Source organism: Castor canadensis, chromosome 7, assembly GCF_047511655.1.
Source record: "Castor canadensis chromosome 7, mCasCan1.hap1v2, whole genome shotgun sequence".
Classification (NCBI taxonomy): domain Eukaryota; kingdom Metazoa; phylum Chordata; class Mammalia; order Rodentia; family Castoridae; genus Castor; species Castor canadensis.
In genome coordinates this window covers 150257989-150282008 of record NC_133392.1, presented here as the reverse complement: position 1 = coordinate 150282008, position 24020 = coordinate 150257989, and the positions used below count along the sequence as shown (strand labels likewise).

General features: G+C 51.3%; 1 long non-coding RNA gene across 2 annotated transcripts in view; it reads left to right on the top strand.

Annotated features, from left to right (window-relative positions):
- Window positions 1-10684: 10684 nt before the first annotated feature.
- LOC141425027 (uncharacterized) overlaps window positions 10685-24020 on the top strand; it is a 64444-nt gene continuing 51108 nt past the window's right edge. The window contains exon 1 of one of the 2 annotated variants that reach the window (XR_012450102.1): window positions 10685-10786. This is a non-coding gene — a long non-coding RNA (uncharacterized lncRNA). Of the gene's footprint in view, window positions 12045-24020 lie in introns of both variants that reach the window. The other variant, XR_012450101.1, reaches the window with a different exon arrangement.

The window sequence follows — 24020 nt, the reverse complement described above, 5'->3', positions numbered from 1 at the left end:
AGGAGGTAGAGATCAGGGGAATTCAGTTTGAGACCAGCCCAGGAAAAAAGTAAGATGCATTTCATTTCGACAAGCAACCCAGATGATGATTCCCATCTATGAACCCAGCTACAAAGGAGGTGAAGGTAGGAAGATCATGGTCTGAAACCAGCCTGGGGAAAAGTGTGAGACCTTATCTGACAAATAACTAATGCAAAAAAGTCTGGGGGCATGGCTCAATAGTAGAGCTCCTGCCTAGCAAGTGTGAGGCCTGAGTTCAAAGCCCTGACTAGGCTATGTAGTGAGCTCTAGTCTAGCCTGAGTGACACAGCAAGACTCTGTCTCAAAACGTTAAACAAATAAAATATTTAAAAGGAGGTGGGGGAAGGTTAGAAAATCCCTGACTCCAAGTCTGTTTTTCCAACCCAGTGCATCAAAGTGCCAGATCATTTCTGACCTGGGGTGAGGTGTGGTGAGCTCCCCAGGAACTGCTCCAGTGCACGACCCACAGAGGGGAGAGGAGAGAGGACACACTGGCAGAGGATGAGCATGGTGAGCTGCGGTGAGGCTGGGCCTTGTTCCTTAGGCTGATCAGCCTTGGGTTCTCCCTGGGGAGGAGCAAGGTGGGGATGCAGTGAAGCTCTGCTAGCAGGTGGGTTCCCAGGAGCTGGGATGCTATAGTCTCCATTCCTGAGGGACTCTGGGTAGACATCAGAGGGCTCACCACAGAGCCTCTCAGGCATCTCCCTAGCCCAGCCCGGCCCAGTCACTCCTGGCCTCTAGTCTGCTTCCCTTGGTTCTGGTATTCTAGGCCCTATGACTTCCTGTCTGCTGGGTTTTTGGTTTTTTTTTTTGGTGGTAGTGGAGTTTGAACTCTGGGCCTCATGCTTGCTAGGCAGGAGCTCTACCATTTAAACCTCGCCCCTAGCCCTTTTTACTTTAGTTATTTTTTAAAATAGGTTTCACGTTTTTTGCCTGGGGCTGGCCTCAGACCACAGCGCTATACCTCCCTCAGAGCTGGGCACACCCAGCCACACCCAGCTTGTTGGTTGCGATGAGATCTCAGTAGCTTTTCACCTGGGCTAGCCTCAAATCACAATCCTCCCAATCTCTATCTCCCAGGTAGCTGGAATTACAGGTATGTGCCACCATACCTGGCACCTGTCTACTGTGCCCTTTGTCCCTGGGTCCTGATCACTGCTTTCAGTCTCAACCTGGCAACCAGCTGCCTGGGCACCTTCTCCCCTGGCCTCTGGGTTTCACTCTGACCCCTGAAAACTTCTCTACTGCTTTCTTCATCACTCAGCCCGTGGGTTTTGCACTTATGGAAAGAAGCCACATCACCAGTCGCACAAGGGGCAGATTGGTTGCGAGGAGGTGGGAAGTATGTATGTGCTCTGCCTTCAGTCTCCTAAGCGGGCACGTTGGCCCTGCCACTTCCTGGCTGCACGACCTCAGGTCATTGGTCTTGCTGTGCCTCTAACCTATAACAAGGAAGATTTAATAACAGGACCAGTATCGTATTGCTGTTGTCAGCTTCGAACTCATCCTTCCAGGTCCAGCTGTTAGAACAGTGCCTGGTACACAGCAACTAACTAACTGCTCCATGAACATTTCCTCGATGGTGTTTGGTAGAGTTTTGTCAAAGCGTCATTTGTTATCTTGAGTGGCGTGACCCAGATAGGATGCAATGGCCGGAGAAGTTGTCCTGGCACTCATGGACGACCATGGATTTCCACCAAGAAGATCAAAGCTGAACAGCAATGAATAGGCAGGAGGGGTGGTTGGTCAGCACCAGGAACAGCTCCCGGGCCTCTAGCACTGCATGCCCTCTAGTCTCCACAGGACATGAACCAGCCATCCCTGGCAACTGCTCATCTCCTGGAAGCTAAGGTCCCAGGGCTGGGAGCCAAGTGGACATTGTACAGTGATGCCAGTGCTACCATGTCTGGTTTGCCCGCGGGAGTTGTAAGAAAAAGACTGAAGAAGCCCAAGAGTGGGAAACCTGACTCCAGAGTCTGTCCTCTCCAGTCAAGGGACTTGGAGGCAGGGTAGTAAGGGCAGGGTCCCCCTCCACTCTGGGGACAGGCTTTACCGCTGTAAAGCAATAGTTTTCTTTTCCCAAGACTTGCCAGGCTTTGGCAGGCTTGGATCCCTGGTGGTCCTCTGGGGATAGAGGTCATGGGTTCCAGGGACCAGCAGATGGCACCCTGTATCCTGTGTCCATCCCTGGAGCAAGGGTTTCCAGCTAGTGGCCCCAGGACACCAGAAAGGAGCTCTAAGACTGCAGGAGAGAGTGGAGTCCCCAAACCCTGATCTGTCGGCTCCCTCCTCCATCCATCTGTTCTCAGTCTCTCTAACCCCGCCCCTGGCTCCCATCAGCATGGCAGCTGGGGCAGAGGCTGGACCTTGGAGACAGATGTTGTCCTGACCCCATGCTGTCTGATTCCCCTTCTCCTCCGGGAGGTCTGCATTGTGGAGGTTGGGGAACAACCTACCTGTCCCTTCTACCTCTCACCCATCCCTTTGGTTCCCCACTGGAGGACACGCTGGGCTGGCCTGGGACAGCAGGGCAGTGTGGGGGAACAAGCAGTGGAGCAGAGGGAGAGTGGTGACCAGAGGTGATTCCGACTTGTGGTGCTCCTTCACTCCAGGGTGGGCTCAGGGTTTCTGGGAGTGGGTGATGTTCGGTGGGTCGCAGGGGAGTGAGAGGTGGAGCAGAGGAATGTGGGTAACTTCTTCTTCATCGTGCCAATCACACACCTATCCCACTTTGGCACATGACATTATCATTATTAGGAGGAGGATCCAGCATTCCTTCTTTCCTTCTGTTTTTTTGTGTGTCAGGACAGGGAATTGAACTCAAGGCCTTGTCCTTGCTAGGCAGGTGCTCTAGCACTTGAGCCACACTACCAGTTATATTTTGCTTTAGTTGCTTTTCAGGTAGGGTCTGAAACTTTTAGCCTGGGGCTGACTTTGGATTGTGCTACTTCTACCTACACCTCCTACATAGCTAGGACACACACTACTGGGTCTGGCTTATCTATTGAGATGGAGTCTCACTAACTCTTTGCCCCAGTTGGCCCCCAGTCACGATCCTCTCAATCTTTGCCTCCTTGGTATCTGGGATTACAGGTATGACCACCTTGGTTGGCCTTTTATTTTTTGAGATAGGGTTTTCCTAGGTTACCCACATGGCCTTGAACTCTTGGGCTTAAGTGATCCTCTAGTCTCAGCCTCCTGAGTAGCCGGGACTAAAAGTATGTACCTCTATGCTGGTTCCTATACTCCTGAAGACCATGCAGCTAAGTGGCAAAAATGCCTACCTTTGCTACAGTTAGCCAAACTGGCTTCTAATTGCAACTCTGGCCCTGAACTGCAGTTGTTTGACCTTGGACAAGGCCCTTCCTCAGTTTCCCCACTTAAAGACACCCTAGGTTGGCCTCGGATGCTCCCTAAAGACCCCCCAGCTTTAAGAGTCTCTGAACAGACTTTCCCGGGGACTAATGCTTTTTAAACACAGTTTGCAAGATCCCACACATGTGTCAAGGCAGAGCAGGCGGCAGCCCGGATAGTGTGAATGATGGTTGTTGGGAAGGGCCCTGGTCCAAAATATCTCTGTGGCTTATCCTGCTGCCAATGTGCTTAGAGTCCCACTGTCCTATGATGCTATCATGGGGCCCTACTTCAAAATGCCAGCCCTTCAGTGATGATGGCTTTTCCTTCTGGGACGAAGGAACTTTTGTTTTAATGGATGTTGAAACTGGCTTGCATTTCCTGAGTCCCAAGTAGTTCTCTTGCAGGTGGAAAGAGGCTGTCCAGGCCTGGCTGGGGCACTCCCACAGGTGAGTGGCAGGGAGGAGTCCAGAGGAGGCGGAGGCCTCCCACAGGTGAGTGGCAGGGAGGAGTCCAGAGGAGGCCTCCCACAGGTGAGTGGCAGGGAGGAGTCCAGAGGAGGCGGAGGGGGACTTGCTGTTTCAGGAGGCATCCCAGGCTTTGACACTGGGTGGACCTGGGTTTGAACCCCGGCAGCTGGCTGACCTTTGGGGGTATTACCTGCCTTCCTCCCTCCTGCAGCCAAATCCCTCACTCGTCTGGGACTTGCATACCCGGGCTGTGGAAAGTGTTCTTCTGTAAGGGTGGCATCCAGCCTGCCACAGCCTGCCAAGTGTGCAGCTTTTGAGGAGAGGCCTGGAGGCTGGTGCTGGAGCTGCCTCCACCTCCCCCTGGCTTTTCCTGGCAAGACCAGCTCTGCCACCTCCCTCTCTTTCAAGCCTGTCGGGCTGACAGCTGATGGATGGGAGACTGTTATTCTTCCCCCAGCCAATGTTGCCACCATGTCCCCTTCCTGTCCCTCCCCAACTCTGAGTACTATAAAGTTCTTCCTGAAGAGGGAGTGCTCAGAAACACCTGGATGGTCTGTAAACTGAGGACACAGCTGCACCTGTCCAAGCCGTGGCTGAGTGGGTAAGATGATGTGGGAGGCGCCTGGCATATGACAGGCTCCTGATGCATTTGGTGACACTCAGTGCTTCTGTTCTCACTCCAGATGAACATGGGGGTGACTCCTTGGTTCGTGCAGCCCTGGAGTCCTTACCTGAAGGCAACTCACAGAACCACCAATGGCAAAACTGTAGGAGACACTGGCAGGTACAAAGTAGGTGCTGAGGTAATTGTGGCACACACAGGCAGAGTGACAGCCAAAGTCCTCCCTGGGCACAGGAGCCTCCACAGGCTCATCCCAGCCCTGTAGGCCCTGGGATGTCCTCACCTTTAGCTCGCTTCTCTCTTGTTTGCTCCATCCCAGTCACAGGGACATTCTTGTTCTTGTTGGAACACACTGGGCAAGCTCCTGCCTCAGGCTGCTAGACCTATCTGCTCTCTCTCTCTTTCTCTTTCTCTCCCTCTCATGTCTCTCTCTCTCTCTCTTTCCGCAGTGATCCTTCTTGATCTGTTCTCTTGCTTCCTGCAAGTTTCTTTAACTGTCACCGTGGCAGCAAAGCCATCCCTAACCATCCTGCTAGGACAGTCCCCACCCCTCTCCTTCTTCATGCATTTATTTCTCACCTTGTTCATGCCCTTATTGGAGGCCTACATGCAAAAGTGACCATTTCATGACACGACCCCGTTCTGTTGGCTGCTTTCTGCCATCATCACGTAGCAGGTGCTCAGTAGACACTTATAGAATCAAAGAAAGGATACATGAATGAATGCACCTTGGGAGACACCATTTGTTCGGGTTCAATGTTTCCTAGCAAGAGTTTTCCCAGTCTCTAGAAGGAGCCAAATCTGTCCCAGCAGACCCTGAACTCTCCTAAAGAGAAAAGGGAACCAATCTCCACTTGGGATTCAATTCACATGGCTGTAACTTAATAAGGGAAGTTTGTTCCATAATATTCATTCAACAAACTGGGCATGGGGGCTGTGGGTTAAACATGTCTGCTCTAAAGTCTACTGCTGAAACTTAACAGCCAACAAGATGGTAGTCAGAGCTGGGGCCTTTAAAAGGTGATTGATTAGGCCACATGGGACTGAGATGCTTTTAAAGAAGGTATCATGTCGTGTTGCGCTTGTACTTGCTAAACTGTAATATGAGAACTCAGTGTGTTCCTTCCCTCAGGAGGATGGGACATAGCCCCAAGGCACCAGGTTGGAAGCAGGGAGCAACCCTCATCAAACACCAAACCTACCAGCACCTTGATGTTAGACTTCCAGAACTGTGAGGAGATAAGTTTCTGTTCTTTATAAATTTCCCAGTCTCTGACATTTTGTTACAGCAACATAAATGGACTAAGACAAGTTCTTATGATATGCTGGGCCCAAAGTCAGGTGTTAGAATTTTGGTGCCAGGAGAGACTCACTTGTTCATGCATTCTGGAGCTCACAGTGTCACGGTACACCTGCACTTATGGCATTTCTGACTCCGTCTCTAGATGGTCCTGACACAAACTTGTCCTGCCTCCAAGGGATGTCCCCTCTCTCTCTGTCACCCTCGGCCTGATCTTTTGTCTTGGGAATGAGGTATTGGTATGAGATGGCCCTTAACGACCTCTCTGGCTCCCACATTCCTGGTTCCCTGGGAAGGACCTGGGGAGACAGAGGTGCTGAGTGCTTCTGGTCTCAGGGAAGGCGGGGACACAGAGGGGGCAGCTCAGTGCTGGGGGCCAGATGAGGACAAATGGAGCCCCAGGCTTGCTGCCTATGTGAGGAGTTGGTTCTTCGACTCAGCCAGCATCCTGGCACAGCATGCTGGGAGCTGCTTTCCCTCGAGTGGCAAAAGCCAGGCAGAGTGCCAGCTCGTCAGGAAGAGCTTCACAGTCGCGGGAGCCAAGGGGACGTGGTGGCAATGTTGGGTGGGGGAGATGATGACAGCCTCCCGTCCGTCAGCCGTCAGTCCTGACAGGCTGCTGAAAGGGAGGGAGGGTGGCAGAGCAAGGGCCTGCCAGGAGCAGCCGGGGAGGCTGTGGTATTTTCCAGGCACCAGCCTCCAGACCGCTCCTGAGAACACGTCAGCCCAGGGGGCTGGTGCAGGCTGGGTCCGGGTCCCACCTCTTCTGGGAGAAGATGTTCACCAGCCTGTGCGTGCGTGTGGAGTCCCGAAGTGAGGGGTTTGGTCTGGGGAGGGAAGAAGTGCAAGTGAAGCTGGAAAAGAAAGAGCTTTATGGGAGGCTGGTGACCGTCTCTCCAGAGCCCTCACTGAAGAAAGCAGGAAGGACTAAAGTCAGACACCAGGAAAGACATCATGGCAGGCCAGCCCTCTGAGAGGACATTGGGTTACCAAAGGGAAGAGTCGCTACCTGAGAGGAGGGTGTCATTACTGATTTCTGGATGCGCTCTGATTCAGTCGTTCACTCATCTTAATTTACCTTACCATGTGCCAGGGCTGAGCCCTGAGTGGACAAAATCTCTGTCCTTAATGTGGTGAGTGAGACAAGCATGGGCTCAGCTAATTAGACAAGAAGAGTTCAGGAGAGAGAGAGAGAGAGAGTGAGAGAGCGGGGGGGGGGGGGGGGGGTGGAGATCTATTTGAGCAGGTCTCATGATACCAGGAAGATCAAGTATGAACAAAGACCCCTGGTGGGTGAGTGTGACACCCAGGCTTGCTTTGGCTTGGGTAGATGTCCTTGTCAAGGAAGGCTAGGTCACCTGGCCCACATCTGGCCAATCAGTACAGTCCATTCTCCTGGCTATGTGATTGGTTCCAAGATGGCATGTGATCCAAGATAGTCCAGTGAGAATCAGCCCTGGGATTTTTGATGCAATCACTTCACCTCTGTGTCAGTTCCTTCCAGTGGGGTCATCCCATGCCAGCCTTGACTGGAGAGACACTAAGGCTGGGAATCAGGGGAGTGGGTTTGAGCCCCAGCTCCGTCCTGTACCTAATGTGCAGTGAGGGCACATGACTGCCCTCTCTGGGTCTCAGTGTCCATGTTTGTAGAATAAGGACTTCTCAAAGCAGATGACCTTCTGGGTCCTTTTAGCTGCTTCTGTGGGAGGGTGTGCCTTTGTCTAGTTCGGTCCATCCCTGATCTGGGTGTGTGGGGGGTTCCTACCGAACATCACAGCCTGTGTTATCTGCAGTGTTTGGCTCATCCTCGCAGTGCATCTGCTTCCCTCCACCTTCACAAGACCGGAGGGGAATAGCTGGGGCTTTGTACAGTAAACGAAGCCGAAAACCCTGCCCGGCTGTCCCTCTCCCTCTTTGCTGGAGGCTCAGAGAGGGCGACAGGTATTCATCACTCTGTGCAGCTCAGCTCCTGCCCAGGACATGAAGACTCCGGGCTCTCTCTCCTCTCTCTCTCTCTCTCTGTCTCCTCCGCTCCCCCCAATACCTCCGCCCCAAGGCAGCTCCCCTGTCTCCATTCTCTGTGAGACTTTGGAAGTTCATTATTTCCCTGACTGGCTTTTCTGGTGAGTCTCAAATTAATTTTCCATCTCTCCCCTTCTCCCAAGCCTCACAATCATTAAATGCCAGGGAAAGTCAAATAAACACCTGATTTACAGACGCATTTTCCTTCTTTCTTTCTGTTTTTAAAAGCAGGAGCTTCTATTAATCAGTTGTGTGGAGAGGCCTGATTAAGCAGTTGCACACCCTTCAGATGAGCAAGTGTGGGGTCAGAGGGCCCAGAGGCTGGCAAGAGGCTCCAACCAGGGACTAAAAATAACACAGGTCCTTGTCCCCACCAACCCTCCCCACGGAGGTCTGGGGTGGCCTTTTCTGCAAGGAGGAATGAACAAGGCACCTGGCCAAGACCTGGGGTCTCGCCACCTGTCTGAACTGGGAGAGTTTTAAAAATATCTTCACTCAAGAGACTCAGAGAGAGGAGGACACCTTTCCAGGGTCACACAAGGTCAAGGTCATGCTGGGATTAGAAGTTCAGTTTGGGGGCTAAGGGCTAGAGAGGTTTCTTGGTTTGAATGCTTTGAATAAAGCATTATATAATTATTTGAATAAGGCCAGTGTGTCACATATACCAGCACTACCAGAGGGCCACACCTGGAACAGGCACAGAATCTCTCTTGCACATGGGCACATCTCACATAGAGGTGAGCTTGGGTTGCTTCTATTTTTTTTAATCTCTGGAAAGCAGGGTGACTTTGTCATCTTCCTGGATGGGGTGACCCACCCACACCTCTCCCTGGATTGCCTTTGCTGGATGGAGGACCATTGACCAGCCAGCACCCACTCACTCATTCTGCTGCTCCCTGATCTGTGAGCCCTGTTCACAGCATCATGGAGATCCCAGTGAGGCAAGGGGCCCTGGGCCCTGGTGTTTCCTCTTCCATTCGGTGACCAGAGGCTCAGGATACCTGGAGACTCATCAAGTGTGATGAATGTCCCCTGGCCCTGGTGGGGATTGTGTGGGTTTACAGAGCACCCACTACCAGGTTTGTTCATTGATGTGTGGGAAGGGCCTGCTCCCAGGGTCACTCCATCTCCGGTCTTCCTGGCTCAGCTCATAGCAGGTGTTCCGTAAATGGAAGGAGTGCCGTTGTCTGCTTGGTGTGAATGCCCTCCCCACTACAAAGTGCACATTGGAAACTTAATCTCCAAACTCCTATGTTCATGGAAGCGGGGCCCCTGTGATGATATCAGCAGTTTTGTAAAGAGAGGAAGAGAGATGTGAGCAGGCCCATGCACTGGGCTCACCGTGGACACCTGCACCAGGTTACAGTGCAGCACAGGCTCTTGCAGATGCTCTTATCTGTCGCTGTGCTCTGAACTTCCCAGCCTCCAGAACCTCGAGTCCTTCTCTTTATAATCTATAACTGGTCTCTGGCATTTGGTTGTCACCATAGAGAACACATTGACCCATCCGTCATTTACCGAGCAATTTTATGCCAGGTGTGAGTAGGCTTGGGTTCAGAAGCAGGTAGTTGGACAGATGAGGGTCTCCAGAGAGGAGCGCCCAGGTTGGGCGTGAGACACTTAAGAAAGTTATTCCAAATGTCCTGGAAAACTTCAGTGAAAAAGAGCCAGTCGTCATGCTATCGCCACACTTCCACAACTAAGCAATTAGGGTGAGTGCAGGACTGTGCACCATGCTTTGCCTGTTTGCTTTAATACGTTCTCCAATGGCCCCAGGAAGTGAACACTGTTATTGCTCTCTTGTTACACATGAGGCACAGAGAGGGTTAGTAACTTGCCCAAGGTCACAGAGTCCGAGGAAGAACAGAGGAAGCCAGGAAGGAGAGCTACTAATTCTAACAGGAGTTGGAGAGGGGCTGCTTCTGAGAGGGAGGGCTTTAGTGGGCTTTGATTGTAGACATGTACCCTTCCTGCCTGCTCATCAATGCCACCCTCCCCTGCTCCTTTCTTCCCCTCCTCTTCTCCTGCGCAGATCTCCAGGGAGCCAGCTCAGTGCAGGAGCTACAGAGGCAGCCACATGGCCTGCCAGCCCAGCCCGATTGGACTGAATGCATCTGACCAATGAACTGGACCCCAAGAGTCAGGGTCCTAAGTGTGTATGTGTGTTGGGGGGAGCCAGAAAGGGAAAGGGGCAGATCGAGGAAGAAACCACCTGGCTGGTCAACTTTCTTCAGGCAGGGGTGGGTGGAAAGGGCAAAGGGCTTGGTTTGGCTTTGCTTCCCTTTGGTTCCTGAGTTCCAGAGGCCCAGCTGTGCATGTAGCTTCTGGGGGTCGTGGGGTCCTCTTATAGCCTAACCTTCAAATCCCCATTCCCTAAGGGAAGCTGGAGTGGCCTCCAGTTCTTCCACAAAAATGTAGCCTGAGATTGATGGAGGCACAAGTCCTTACACACTAGGCCTAGCAGACAGGACTGGCATCCAGGATGGAGAAGGGCTGGCACGAGGCCTGCTCACCTGCAGGCTACACGCAGGCCAGGGGCATTGAGACAGACACTGAGGAGCCTCATGATCTCCCTGCCTCAGAGCTGCAGCCCAGATGCTGAGGGGGCTGGTCCACTGGTGAGGCAGCTGGGCTCTCTGCCTTGTTGCAGAGGCCCTGTGGCTCACTCTCAATCAGACCCTGTCCCCAGCACAGAAGCAGAGTTAATTAAACATAGCCTTCCCTTCAGCAGGGAAATGGAAAGCAACCTCCTGATAGAACAATTAGTATTTACAGCCCCGCCTCCCCTCTGCCTCTTCCCGCCCTCCCTGAATGCTGAGCCTTGATTGGCTCAGACTTGCACCGCTCAAATTTGGAGCCACTTGCTGTCCATAAATTAGCATTAAGAAGCAGGGAAGAAAGGAAAGAAGGAGGAGGTGACAGGGGGTCCTGCTTTGAGCCCCTACCACTTTGGAGGAGCTCAAGAAGAGACGCTGGTGACTGAGCTGCTGGGAGCAGGTACCTCAACCTCTCTGTTTTCTTGTGTATGTCCCAGGGATTAGGTGGCTGCCTCCCATATAAGTCTTGTTGAGATCAAATGAGAAAAGAAGGCACTAATGGAAATGCCAGGCATTGAAATATCCCGTGCCTTCTCCTCTTTCTCCAAATGTCAGAGACCTAAATTCAGCTCGGCCGCTGCTTTGCTGTGTGACTTCAGGCTGGCTTCTTGGCTTCTCTGGGCATCTGTGGGAAGGAAGGCTGTGCCTGCCTCTGGGATTTGTAGGATGGGCTGTGCAGTGAGGGGTCCAAAACAGATGCCTGGCAGAAGATGTCATGGACCCACCACCCTTCCTCTCTCTGCTGTTGCATGCCGTGTGCACTCAGGCAAGCTGCTTATAACTCTCCCTACCTCTGTTTCCTCAGTGTGGTGACAGCTCCCCTCTTGGAGGGATCAAAGGAGTCAGTAAGTCTGAGTGTGACAACTATTCGGACCCAAACAGTGGGGCCGTTCTTAGCTGGAACCCACAGCTTATCTCTAGAACATAGAGCCCACCTCATGGCCAACTGTGTCCATGGCTAAGACTGAGGGGGGAGGGGAGTTCGTCTGTGCCTGGGTTTCACCTTTTGTGAAACAGCTAATTGGGCCCAGCATTCAGGGCTGTTGGGAGGATGGAGAGGGACGAGGACGCAAAGCTCCTGGTGTGTGGCTCCCAATCCATGAACTGACTGGGGACCATTGACGCTCTGCGAGTCTCCAGCAAATCAGAGCACTTGTTGAGCACCAGCTGTATGCGGGCATCGTGCCTGGTTCTGGGAATGGAGGCAGAAGATAAGCTTGGACCTGCAGTTCACAAGAGCAGAGGTGCAAATGTGATACGTGTGAAACTAAACAGTGACTTCAGGCTCTGGGAGAGGAAAGCAACTTCCCAAGAGCAAGACAGCCCAAGCAGAGGTGAGAGGTGCAGACCCAGCACCAGAGGAGCTGAGAAGCCAGGACGGGGCTCCTGGGACCAGTGCCACCCCAGCCATTCTGATGGGAAAACTCACTCTGGGTCTAACCTGAATTCTTCCTGCTTCAAAAGGATCCCATTTCCCCTGGTCTTCTCATGCCAATGACAGATATTGTCATCTAGAAGCTAGCTTGGCAAACTTAAGGTCAAACTAGCAGATGATGACATGGCTTCTTACCCACATCACCAAAGAGTGAACTTGGGCAACCTCTTCACCCCCCAAGCCTCAGTGTCCCCATCTGGATGTCAGCCAGTAGCAATTCCAGGTAAAGGACTGTGCAAGGGCAAGAAGGGGCAGTGTCTCAGGGAGGTGGAGAGCTGGGCTGGCAAGCATGTCAGAGGGGGTCACGTCCAAGTGCAGACACATCTCGGAGGCGTCACTTTGACCAAGTGACTATCTCTTACTGAACAGCAACTTACTGATGTATAGAATAGAAATAATAGCAAAAAAAATTGAGTTCCATTATTTTGCTGTGAGGATGGGATGAGCGAATGCAGAAAGCGTTTGATGCTGAGTTTGGCACATAAACGATTTCTACTTACTGACTTGCTACTCTTATCATCACCTTTGTATGTGCCAGGTACTTGGAAGGTACCAACAGATCTGGAAATGCCTCCTGCCTGCTCTCTTCCGAGGCAGGGCTGTTTCTGTCGCCAGAGGGAATGCATGGGAAACTTTGAATTCGCCAATCTCTGCTGCCCTGGGGAGTTTTGTCCTTACCAGTGACTCCTCCTCTGTTCATTGTCAGAGCTTTTCTTGTCAAATAACCATTGACCCAAATCAAATCTTGACCAATAAGTGTTCAGAGTCCTTCCACACTTCTTTCTCTCACTATTCCATTTGGCAAGAAAGACCATCAAACCCCAGAGAGATTCAATGAGTCATCTTAGGGTTACCCAGCACACAATGCAACCCGCTCCTCAGCCTTTTCTTAAGGATCAGAGCACCAGGCACTTTTTATTTAAAGTCACTTTTTATTTAAAAATCACTTTTTATTTAAAAATCCCCTGGAGGGCTTAAAGAAATGGATTGAGTGGAGAATGTGGCAAAATTTGTCACTTGGTCAGTGAGTTAAAGATGCTGGGATTTAATGTTGTCTGGTCCCCATTGGCTACTGTACCCTTGTGACTTTGGTACATCCTGGTGCTCAGCTGAGGATCTGTGGGGAGTCCCTCCTGGACCAATATGAGCAATAAACTGGCCCAGAACCTGCCAGACTCTTAGGAGGCACTGAAAACAGTGCCTAGAACATGGCGGGGCCAAGGTACATGTGAGCCACTGACTGTTCTTCTCCGTGGTATTCACGGACCATCAGGCAGGGGGTACGGGGGATGGTAGAGACAACATGTCAGTAATATGGCCTCCTAGTCACGGGGTCTGAGTCCAAAATTTCAACTCACCAAGGATAGAAAGTATTGGAGAAAAGTTTCACCTATACTAAACATGTATAGGTTTTTTTTTTCCTTGTCATTTTCCCCTAAACAATACCATGTAACAACTATTCCCATAGTACTTACCTTGTGTTAGATATTAGCAGAAACCTAAGATAATTTAAGGATATGAGGGTGTGTGAGGTTCTGTGTGAACAGTGCAATGTCACGTAAGCTATCTGAGCATCCCAGGAGTTTGGTGTCCCCCTGAGTCTCCTGCAATCCATCTCTTTTTTTTTCTTTTTTTTTTTATTCATGTGTGCATACAATGTTTGGTTCATTTCTCCCCCCTCCCCCCACCCCCTCCCTTACCCCCCACTCCGTCCCCTCCCTCTCCCCCCCACCCCCTCACTACCAGGCAGAAACTATTTTGCCCTTATCTCTAATTTTGTTGTAGAGAGAGTATAAGCAATAATAGGAAGGAACAAGGATTTTTGCTGATTGAGATAAGGATAGCTATAGAGGGAGTTGACTCACATTAGTTTCCTGTGCATGCGAGTTACCTTCTAGGTTAATTCTTTTTGATCTAACCTTTTCTCTAGTTCCTGGTCCCCTTCTCCTATTGGCCTCAGTTGCTTTTAAGGTATCTGCTTTAGTTTCTCTGCATTGAGGGCAACAAATGCTAGCTAATTTTTTAGGTGTCTTACCTATCCTCACCCCTCCTTTGTGTGCTCTCGCTTTTATCTTGTGCTCAAAGTCCAATCCCCTTGTTGTGTTTGCCCTTGATCTAATGTCTGCATATGAGGGAGAACATACGATTTTTGGTCTTTTGGGCCAGGCTAACCTCACTCAGAATGATGTTCTCCAATTCCATCCATTTACCAGCGAATGATAACATTTCGTTCTTCTTCCTGGCTGCATAAAATTCCATTGTGTATAAGCACCACATTTTCTTAATCCATTCGTCGGTGGTGGGGCATCTTGGCTGTTTCCATAACTTGGCTATTGTGAATAGTGCCGCAATAAACATGGGTGTGCAGGTGCCTCTGGAGTAACTTGTGTCGCAGTCTTTTGTGGTATGCAATCCATCTCTTATGAATACCACAGCATCTAAGGGACAAATATATTTCATTTCAGTAGAGGGAATAGCAGGACACCAAGGCTCTTTTGGTCCCTGTGTCTTGGTGTCCTGAAACTTCTTCTTATTGCTTTTAAAAACAAAACCAGCAACAGCAGCAAAACCAAGAAAGACCCTGCCCAGTGAGCCCCAGCTCCAGCTCTAAGTCAGCAGCCTGAAGGACAGACCCAAACTGAGATGGTGGTGCCACCCTATTCATATCTGGGTTCCTGAATGGAGCCCAGAATTGGAGCCTGCAGTGCTGGGAGCTGGGTGGTGGCCTGTGTTCAGCCATCATGGGATGTGCTGAGCATGTGCACAGGGGAGCTGGGGCTGGCCTCATTTGGGAACTGTCATCTCAGAAGCTGGAGCACTGGGTTTGGGAGAAGAGGTCTGAGTTGAAAAACAGCTCCTAGAAGCTCCAGCACCTCCCCGTCTGAATTTGAAGGGAGGCAGCGATACCCCCTGCAGGGTCAAAGCCTGTTCTCTCTCCCTTCCTGCATTGTCTGCGCTCTGTCTGGCTGAGCAATGATCCATGAGTCAGTTGAACTCTTCTAGGAAATGGAGCTGCTGTCTGCTCCAAGCTTTGCAGTAAATGGACCTTTGCCACAACTTGCCCACAAGCAGGCTCAGGAAACACCTAAATCAAAAGGCCATTGCCAGCGGGTGAGGTCACAGAGCCATGCTCACAAAGCTTTTCTTATGTGCCAGGCACCAAGTACAGCCTCTTGCTTAGTCTCCAGTCCCCCCGAGAGCAGCGTGGGGACAGACGAGAGAGGGGACATCTGGAGTGCTCACTTACAAGACCGACTGTGTCTTCATGACCTGCTTGAGCTCAAACAGTACTTGCAACTCGTGTTATGATGGGATTACTGCTGTGAATGCCTGATTATTGGTTGGTTGGCCAGAAAACACCCAGTGCATCATGGGTAGGTCAGAGGACAGGTTACTTGTGGCTAAACTGGCAGCCTCTGTCACTGTCCAGGAACCACTCGAGTCATTTCTCTGAACAAGGATCTTCCGAGAGTGGTGCCCGTTTCTTCCTGTTTTACCCATCTGCAGTCTGATTCATCCAGGGGGGCCTATATCTCCATGAGGTGTCCCTATCTGTCATAGACCCTCTGGCAAGATCAGCCTAAAGGACAGAGCTTGCCCGGCAGCCCACACCTGCTGGGGATCAGATAGGCAGTCAGCATTCCAGTGTCCCTCAAGTCTTTGGATACCCTCCTCTACAGTCTCCCAAGGAGATACTGGCTTTGAACTTGATTTAGTGGAATGCTTTTCTGCATCCAGACTTTAACCAATCAGCCAAGCACTGTTAAGTCAGTCCAGTGGCTTGTGTCAACATAATGAATCCAGAATGTTGGTGTCATGCAACCCTGTCTGTGAATTCAGCCTGGTTCTTCCCCCTTGGGAGCCATTCCCCGAACTATGGAGAAGGGGATTCTGGGAAACGTAGTTCCAGGGTTACTAAGATGTCATGTGACTACACACCCTCTTGGTTTCCCTGGAAGTGGATTGTTATCTTTTTAGAGCTACCAGGGCACATGCAATGACACCTCACCCCAGATTAAACCTAAAGGTCATTGCGTCTTCCTTTGAGCCTGAGACACAGCCATCCTGCATGGAGTGATCCTCTTTGTCCTAATAACAGTTACCCACTGTGTCACCTAATTTTGGCAACCTTATGATAGAGGAATTGTTGTCTCAATTTTACAGAACTGAAGCTCAGAGGGCAAGGCTGAGTTATCAGTGAGGGTTGGACCAGAATTCAGACTCAGCACCTGCTTCTGCAGCCAGGGCCAGTGGCTGTGGGAACTCCTGCCCCTTCTCTCTTTCCCTGCTTGAGTTAAAATCTGGTCGTTGGTGACAGATTAGATATGGAACTCCAGAACCACAGACTGTCCTGGCTTGCTGCACAGGGTCTAAAAAACACTTTACAGTGCAAGAAATTAAGGCCATCAGTTAGGCACCTGGTCCCAGGCAGCCCAGTGGGTTATTTAACAGGGCTTAGGCCAGAGGGTGATTCATGTCTAAGGGGATCAGAATTGTGTGGCTGAATGAGCTGCGTTCCAAACACGCCCAGCGCAGGGACACGCATCAGCCCAAACCAACATTACGCCTCCGTAGGCAGCGGCAGGCTTCTTCCTGTCATAGTCTCTGGTCCTAGAAAGTTAAGTTCAGCTGCCAGCTTGGCTCTAACCAAGCTGTATCAAGTGACTACTTCATTGGTCCAAGAGCCAGCTGTCACATGGGTGTCTTTGGCTTTCTCTGATACAAAGGGAGCAGGGTTCTCTTCTCTTGACAAATCAGAGGAGAGAGCAGGGCTGACATGGAGGTGGATGACCTGCTCCTTCAGTTCCAGTCTGATTTGTGTGCTTGCACAAGATGACAGAGCCACTTAGTCTTATTTTGAGCTCATCCAGACCTGACAAGAGCAAAACTGTTCAAGTGCGAGCATTGGCAGTTGAATGGGACAAGTGTCCTTTCCTTGATGTGTGGCCCCCTCCACATTCTGTTTTTACCCAGTGCCCAAAACAGCAGACAGTGACCAATGAGCTCTTAGGTTGTTCATGTATTCATTTAACAAACACTATCAAGCCCCTTCCACAGGCTAGCATGGTGTCAAGTGGAGGGTGTACCTGTGAGAAAACAGACACTGCTTTATTTTGTTGAGTTATAGTCTAGTGTGGAAAGACAGGCAAACAATGAAAATATATCAAATGACTGTGATAAAGGTGAGATGGAAGGGAAAAGAAGGCTAAGGTAAGAGATCACAGGCATGAGAGTTAGGAGGGCGAATTGCAGAATTAAAGGTCAGCCTTGGGCAGGTGACACCTGAACAAAGGATTGTAGGAGGTAAAAGAAGTGGTCCTGTGGATGTCTGGGGAGAAGCATGCTAGAGAAAGGGAGCAGCCAGGGCAAAGGCCCTGGGGCAGGGAGTGCTGGTGTGTTCCAATAACAGTCAGGAGGCTATGGTGGCTGGAGCACAGGGGGGAAAAAGAGGGAGAAGCATGGAGAGGAGGTCAGAGGGATGGGCAGGGTGGAGGCAGATCTTTTACTGTGACTTTTACTCTTGGCAAGATGACGGAGTGTGGCAGGGTTGGGCTGAGCAGCTACTAAACTGGCTTCCTTGGGTAAAGGCAGGTTTGGCTGCTGCACGGGGAGCAGGGTGTGGGGCAAGGGGGAGGTGTTGCAAAAACTGGGTGAGCTACGATGGGCGCAGACCTGGATGGCGGCAGGAGAGCAGGAGTGTGCATCAGACTTATGAGTGTTGTGTAAGGGGGGAGCCAGTGGATTCAGCTGAGGGGTTAAACATGGAGGGTGAGGCCAGCAGGGTAAAGGAAATGCCAACTTCTCAGCCCCAGCAACTAAATGGACGATGGATGGCAGATAGACTTTCCCAACTGGCTCTGCCATTTGGTGGCTGGAGTACCCTGAGCAAGTTAGCTCCTTAACAGTTCTGTGCCTCAGAACTGTTAGGAATGAGTCCTAACTTCTCAAGGTCATTATGAAGACTGAGCTGGCACACAGAAGGTACTCAGTGAACCTGAGCTGCCACAGTTGTCATGGTGGTTGTCGTTGGTGTAAAATCTGGATACTGCCTGTGTCCGCAGCCACACTACTGTGGCAGAGCAAACAGTCGCAAAGCCCAGCGTCTCTACTGCCTGGCTCTTGGCAGTCGCCCCTCACTGCTCTAGACCAAACAGGAACTTCTTCAGAACATGCTTTGGCCTGATTTCTCGTGCTCCTTTGGAGGTAAGGGTCTGCCCCATTCTGTACCAAAAGAGGGGTGGGGGTGCAGTGGATGACCTTTGCCTCCCCCGCCCTCACCCTGAGATCTAACCCCCAGGCCCAGAGCTCCGTCTGGCTCTGGGAGAGGTGCCCGGGGCGCCTCCTCCCTGGCCTCCAGAGCGTGTTGTGTGCGGTGATCACACGCCCGTCACAGCTTCTAATGCTGTAGAATTATAAGCCGAATGGAGGGATTAACAGTTACTGGAGTGTGTGGCCCTGGAGATTCTGATCTTGGTCTGCTGCAGCCTAGCATGACTGCACCCTGTCCCCACCTGTCTGTCCCCCAGGCTCTGCAGTGGCTTCTCCAGGCAGAGCCTGCTGGTAGTGAGGCAGAAGGGAGACACAGCAGTTTAGGAGGCATCCAGTTTGGAGTTGATCCACTTGTGGCCCTCACTGGCCGTGTGACCTAGACAAATCACTTAGCCTCTCTAAGCCTCATCCCTTAATGTTTTGGGGATGACAGAAGATCCTATTTATATGTTTGGCCCAGGGTGAAAAAGAATTCTTTCAGGGAGCATGGCAGCCTTGTTTTATCTCCTAACGACAGGGGTCCAATCACAATGTTTGGCACATAATAGGTGCACAAGAAATGTCTATTGAGTGACTAAAGGAGTGCTGAGTCTTCACAGCCTGGTTTCCTGGCTCCCATTGCTCTTGGTGAGTAATAATTTTGCTATGAGAAGGTTTGATTGTCCAATTCTTAGAAGTTTCCCTTTGGCCAGCGTGGGGATGTGGGTGAGTTTCAGGACAGGGGCAGGGTTTTCCCCAGTGTGAGGAGGAAGGAAAAGGATGTGTTTGGATTCCCATTGGAAAGCAGGTCAGAGAGTCAAGGCCACAGGCAGTCCTGGCACATGGAGAGAGACAGGTGACAGATGAAAAGACAGACAGAAAAGTAGATGGATTGGCAGATAAATAAACAGAAGACCTGACAAAAGGCAGACAGGCAGGTTGCTAAGTAGGCAGACGAATAGACAAATAAGTGATGGCAGGTGTCCTCGGCATCTGTCGCTCCTGCTGCCCCTCCCAGCCTCTGCGTCACACACTCAGAAGCAGAGCCAGTCTTGCAGGGCAGGGCCTTAGGGAAATGTTGGGGCTGCAGCACCTGTGTGTGCCACTACAGGCAGGGGCTGGATGCTGATGGAAGGAGGAGCTGAGATAGGAGGCTGAGTGGCTGGGCATGGGCCAGGGAAGGAGGTTAGACTGGAGGCAGGAACCTTAAACTTGACCTCCACTGTCCATTTTCTGACCCTGTGATCTTGAGCAAGCCTTGCCTCTCCAGGCCTTGCTGCCTTTCAGTCCTGTGGCAGAGGCGATGAGGAGAAGTGGCCCACAGCAGTCAGGGCCTGGTAACCTGGCCACTCATATGACAGTGGGGTGGGGGGAGCCAAGGCACCAGATGCAAAGCAGCTTGGAGGTGAAGACAGTTGGTGATGCTTGCTCAAGCATGGGTCCTTCATCTCTGTGGGGTAGGAGCTACTGAATTTTGAAGACCTGAGTTGAAGAGGGAAATCTGGGGACAGGTAAAGGCTAATGAAGGGTCCCTTGAGGTAGGGGTGAGCAGATGAGGGGCAGGGAAGGTTTCTGGCCCTTTAGGGATCACCTACACCTAAGACTCCACCTTTGTGCTCAGATTAAAAAGAAAAGACCAAAGAACAAACTTGGGCAAATATTGTATGTGTTGGCGTGGTGGGTAGCCCAGGCTTGGGTAGGAGGGTGGAGAGGAGGTGTTAAGCACTGTGGCCGGTCAGGGAAGTCTTCCTGGAGATGAACATAGCATCCTTCCACAGTCCAGGAGCTGATCCTGAGTTCTTCCACGCAGCCTCCCCCCATCGGGAAGAAAGAACATGTTGCTATGACAGCAGCAGGTCTGAGCCAGGGGATCGGGGGATCTAGAATGTCACCCTTGATATTTAGGGGCCCACGGGACTAGGTGGGTGCACAGCAGACACCTCCTGTGGGCCTGTGTCCAGGGCTCTGGTATTTGGCCTTCATGGTAGGGGATGAAAGGTCTTTGCAAGCTTCTAAGCAGGACGATGACTTGATTTGACTAAGGGTTAACAGTCAATCACTCCGGTGCTGGGCGTGTGACGGAGGGGAGGAGCCCACAGTGGAGACTAGCAGACCCTTCAGAGGTGGTCTTGGATCCCCAGGCAGGAGATGAGACTTTGGACCAGGTAGTGGGGTGGAGAGTAGTGGATACATTAGAGGTTTACTCCAGAAGTTGAACGGCAAAAGAGGATCCCTGGAAGAAAAGGATGGTGGGAGTGGGGGACAGAGGGACAGGGGAGACTACTGGGTGCGGCCTGTGGGGTCTGAGGTGTTAGTGAGGCATTCTTGGGAGAGGCCCTAGAATGAAAGTTCACACTCTTCCTCTTCGCTGGACTTTACCTTCAAGGTCCACACGGGGCATATCACTGTCACATGTGACAATGCTTTGATCCCCACAGCCAGCCTCTGAGGGTGGATTTCAAGAGCAGGAGTGGGACACTTGGGGTCTAGTTCTAACAATGCCTTCTTAGGAGCCCGCAGATCCTTACCATGGATGTCCCCCTGGCCACACGGGAGAGTAGTTCCTGTCTCTGAAATGAAGGCTTTGATGGAGTCTGGGGAGAGAAGAAAAAGGAGAGGCAAAGTGAATGAGGCAGAAAAATAAGGGAAGTGGGTTGGGAATGGAACTAAATAATGGAGCAGCTTATAAAGGATGGAGGTGAAAGGAGAAGGGAGAAGAGGTGGAGATAGGGTGGTGACCCAGGTGCAGGGAGGTGAGGGTCAGGAAACAGTGGGCATGTCGGGGCATAACCAAGGAGACCTGGGAAGTGGAGGGAACAGCCAGGGCCAGAATGGGTCCCTAGGGAAGTTGAGTCCCAAGACCTGGTAGGAGAGGAAATACAGCATCTACCCCTCTCCTCTGGTCTCTGATTGACCAGTGTTTCCTCCCCCTGGAGGAGCCCTGGTGATGCCTTCTGATAGGTCACCATGGGGTGACGGCCAGGAAAGGAGATGAAGCAGGGGTCGATACAAACGCGAGGAATGCTGCTCTGGGTGATGGGTGATAGAGATGAGATTTAGGGAAGAGAAGGGTTGTGGGCCGGTGATGGTCCCGTGTTGATTAGCCTTGAGTTTCCTTTGAGCTCCAGGACAAAAACGATGTGGTCTCTCTGGTCAGCAAGGCAGAAGCTCCAGCTGCTACCCAACTTGGTCTCCCTCTACATATGCATTTGTCACTGCATCAAGGGGACGCCTGATGGATAATTAAGTGAGAACGGACCTGTTGTTGGGCTTGAATCTCATTAACTGTAACATCCCTGCCCATCTTGCTGTTCCTTCTGGAAGCTAGGGGAGCCTGGGATGATCAGGTACCTTCCCTCTGAGTGTCCCAATGCCAGCTGGAGGCTGGACTGCCTGCTGCTCTGCTGGACTGAATTACACTCCAGGGCAGGCCCTGCAAGGTGAGGGTCAGTGTGCTGGAGTCCAGAGTGGAGCGCCAAGCACAAGGTGAAGTGTCTTAGGTAGGTCCAGGTCCCTGGAGAGATTGAAAGAGACATCCTGGTGATATGGAGAGTTGGTACAAAGCTTCTTTCTACATTCTGATTTCCCCATGTTATGGAGCTCTGACTGTTTGAGGATTTCCAGGAGACAAGAAGTGGTGGAAGTCCATACAGGCCAGTCCAGAAAAACACGATGAGCCAGGTGCCTGTGACAGATGCCTGTAAACCTAGCTTCTCAGGAGGCAGAGATCAGGAGTATCATCAGGCTTGTCAAATAGTTCTGGAGACCCTAGCTCTAAAAACCCATCACAAAAATGAGTTGGTGGAATGGCTCAAGGTGTAGGCACTGGGTTCAAACCCCAGTACTGAACAAAAATAAAATAAAAAGAACATGATGCCCTTTTCAGTACCATCAAGGCAGAGGTCTGGAAAATCTTCCTGACCTTTCTCTCCTTCCATGGGGCCAAAGTCAGTGCAGACTGCAGCCTCCCTCCTGGAAGCAGCTCTGCCCTGAGGCCAGTGAGGGGAAGGGGAGTTCACATTGGTCACACCACAGAGTCTATGCTGGGAACAAGACGAGCAGGTAGAACTGGAGTCTGGAGCTGAACTGCTTAGGGTTGAACCCTGGCTCTGCCTCTGACTAGCTGTGTACCCTTGGGCACTTAACCTCTCCGTGTCTACTCTACGGTTGTTGGAAGGATTAAAGAAAGTGTCCATGGAAAGTGTCTAGAATGGTTCCTGGTGCACTGTGGGAGCTCAGTAAGCATTACTAATCTTGCATTCTCTTGCAGAGTTTCCCAAACTCAGAGGTGAGACCTAGGGGACCGCCATTTTATGAATGAAGAGAGCAAGGTTCCAGAAGGGGCAAAACTTGCCCAAAATCATATCTCTGAGGAAGGTGCAAGGCAGGGCACACACCTGGTCTGGCTCATGCCGAGCCTGAGCCTTTTCCACTGTCCACGTCTGCACTGGGGTGTTGCCTAGGAATAGAGGTGGGCAGGAAGTGAGAGTTGCTCTGAATCCCCGCCCCACAGGTCATCTTGCTTCTCAAAGTGCCTTTACTCAGGCAACCCAAATACATGCTGACAGCCCTGTCCCTTGATCTTGTGTTGAGTCAGCTGGGAAGGAGGCAGCCCTCCTCCTGCCACACTGTCAGATGCACTGATGTGCGGGTGGAGGCAGCAGCTGGTGCAAAGATTTTGGCTCCCAACACTAGGGAGCTTCTGCCTGGCTCCTCTGACAGGTGGCTCATGGCTTAGGAGCCAGGTAGACTGGTACCCGAGGATGGATGGCAGGATGGGAGTGTGATGGTCAGGTAGTGTCTGAGTTTGTTCTGGCTTCCCTGGCTCAACTCCATGAAAAAAATCCCACAGATTGAGCCAGCAGAGAAGGGGATAGGTGACGAGGATGGGGTTTATAAACAACACTACGGGGTGAGGATGTTAAAACGGACCTGTTGGGTCAGATCCCCTTCAAGGGACATTGAACTACAGTCACTGACTCAAAGTCTCAGAGTTGGGGAGGCGAGGGAGAGATTTCTTGCTATAATTACTTCATTTCTCAGATGGAGAAACTGAGGCCTGGTAATTGGAGATGCAAGCTCAAAGCCATACAGCAAACCTTCCATGACTGACCTGGACCTAGAGTCCAGATTTGTAAAGTCAGGTCAGTGAGAGCCCCATCCAGCCTTCCCTGACACCCCCACCCCCTCCACCCCCACTATGCTGATAACTTGGCTACCATTTTTTGAGCATTTACTAGATACTAAGTGCTTTCAAACACTTTCAAGAGTTAACTGCTTTGATCTCACCTCTTAGGAAATAGCACTAGACTGAGTTCCATGTGGGGAAACTGAATCACAGAGTAACTTGCTGAAAATCATCCTCCTAGGAAATGGCAGAGTCAGGATTTGATCCCTGAGCTCCAGGGTCCAAAGCATCTGAAAACCTAGACAAAGAGTGGCAGGGGCCTTGGAGCCCATTGCTTCCCAAGTAGTTATCAGTCTGGTTGCTCTTGTGGGTCACTGAATTTTTCTCCTTAGCATCTTCCTTGCTGAATGTTCTCACGACAGGGCCCCAGGGCTAGAGGAGATGAGAGCTGAAGCGATTTCAGGAAATAGGATACAGGAAGATAATATTCACTTGTGGAAAAAAATCCCACAGCTCCATGGAAAGAGCAGAGAAGGAGGCGCAGGGGGTTTCTGTCTGTGGCTGGCTGGAACAGGACACAGAACAGATATGTCCCTCTGCTGGCTCCACCTCTCCTTCATGCGGATGCTTGGTCCCTTCCCACCCTCTGGGGGCCTCTGGAAGCCCATCTATAAGGAACGATGTTGATGTAATTTTCCTCTAAAAACCCTCACAGCTCTGATGTCTGAGGCTTTGAGGAGGTCTATCACAGGCTACTTCTCTACTTTCCAGCAGGTTGGTGCCACAGCCCCTTGGGAGTCTCCTGTCCTTTTCACACATATC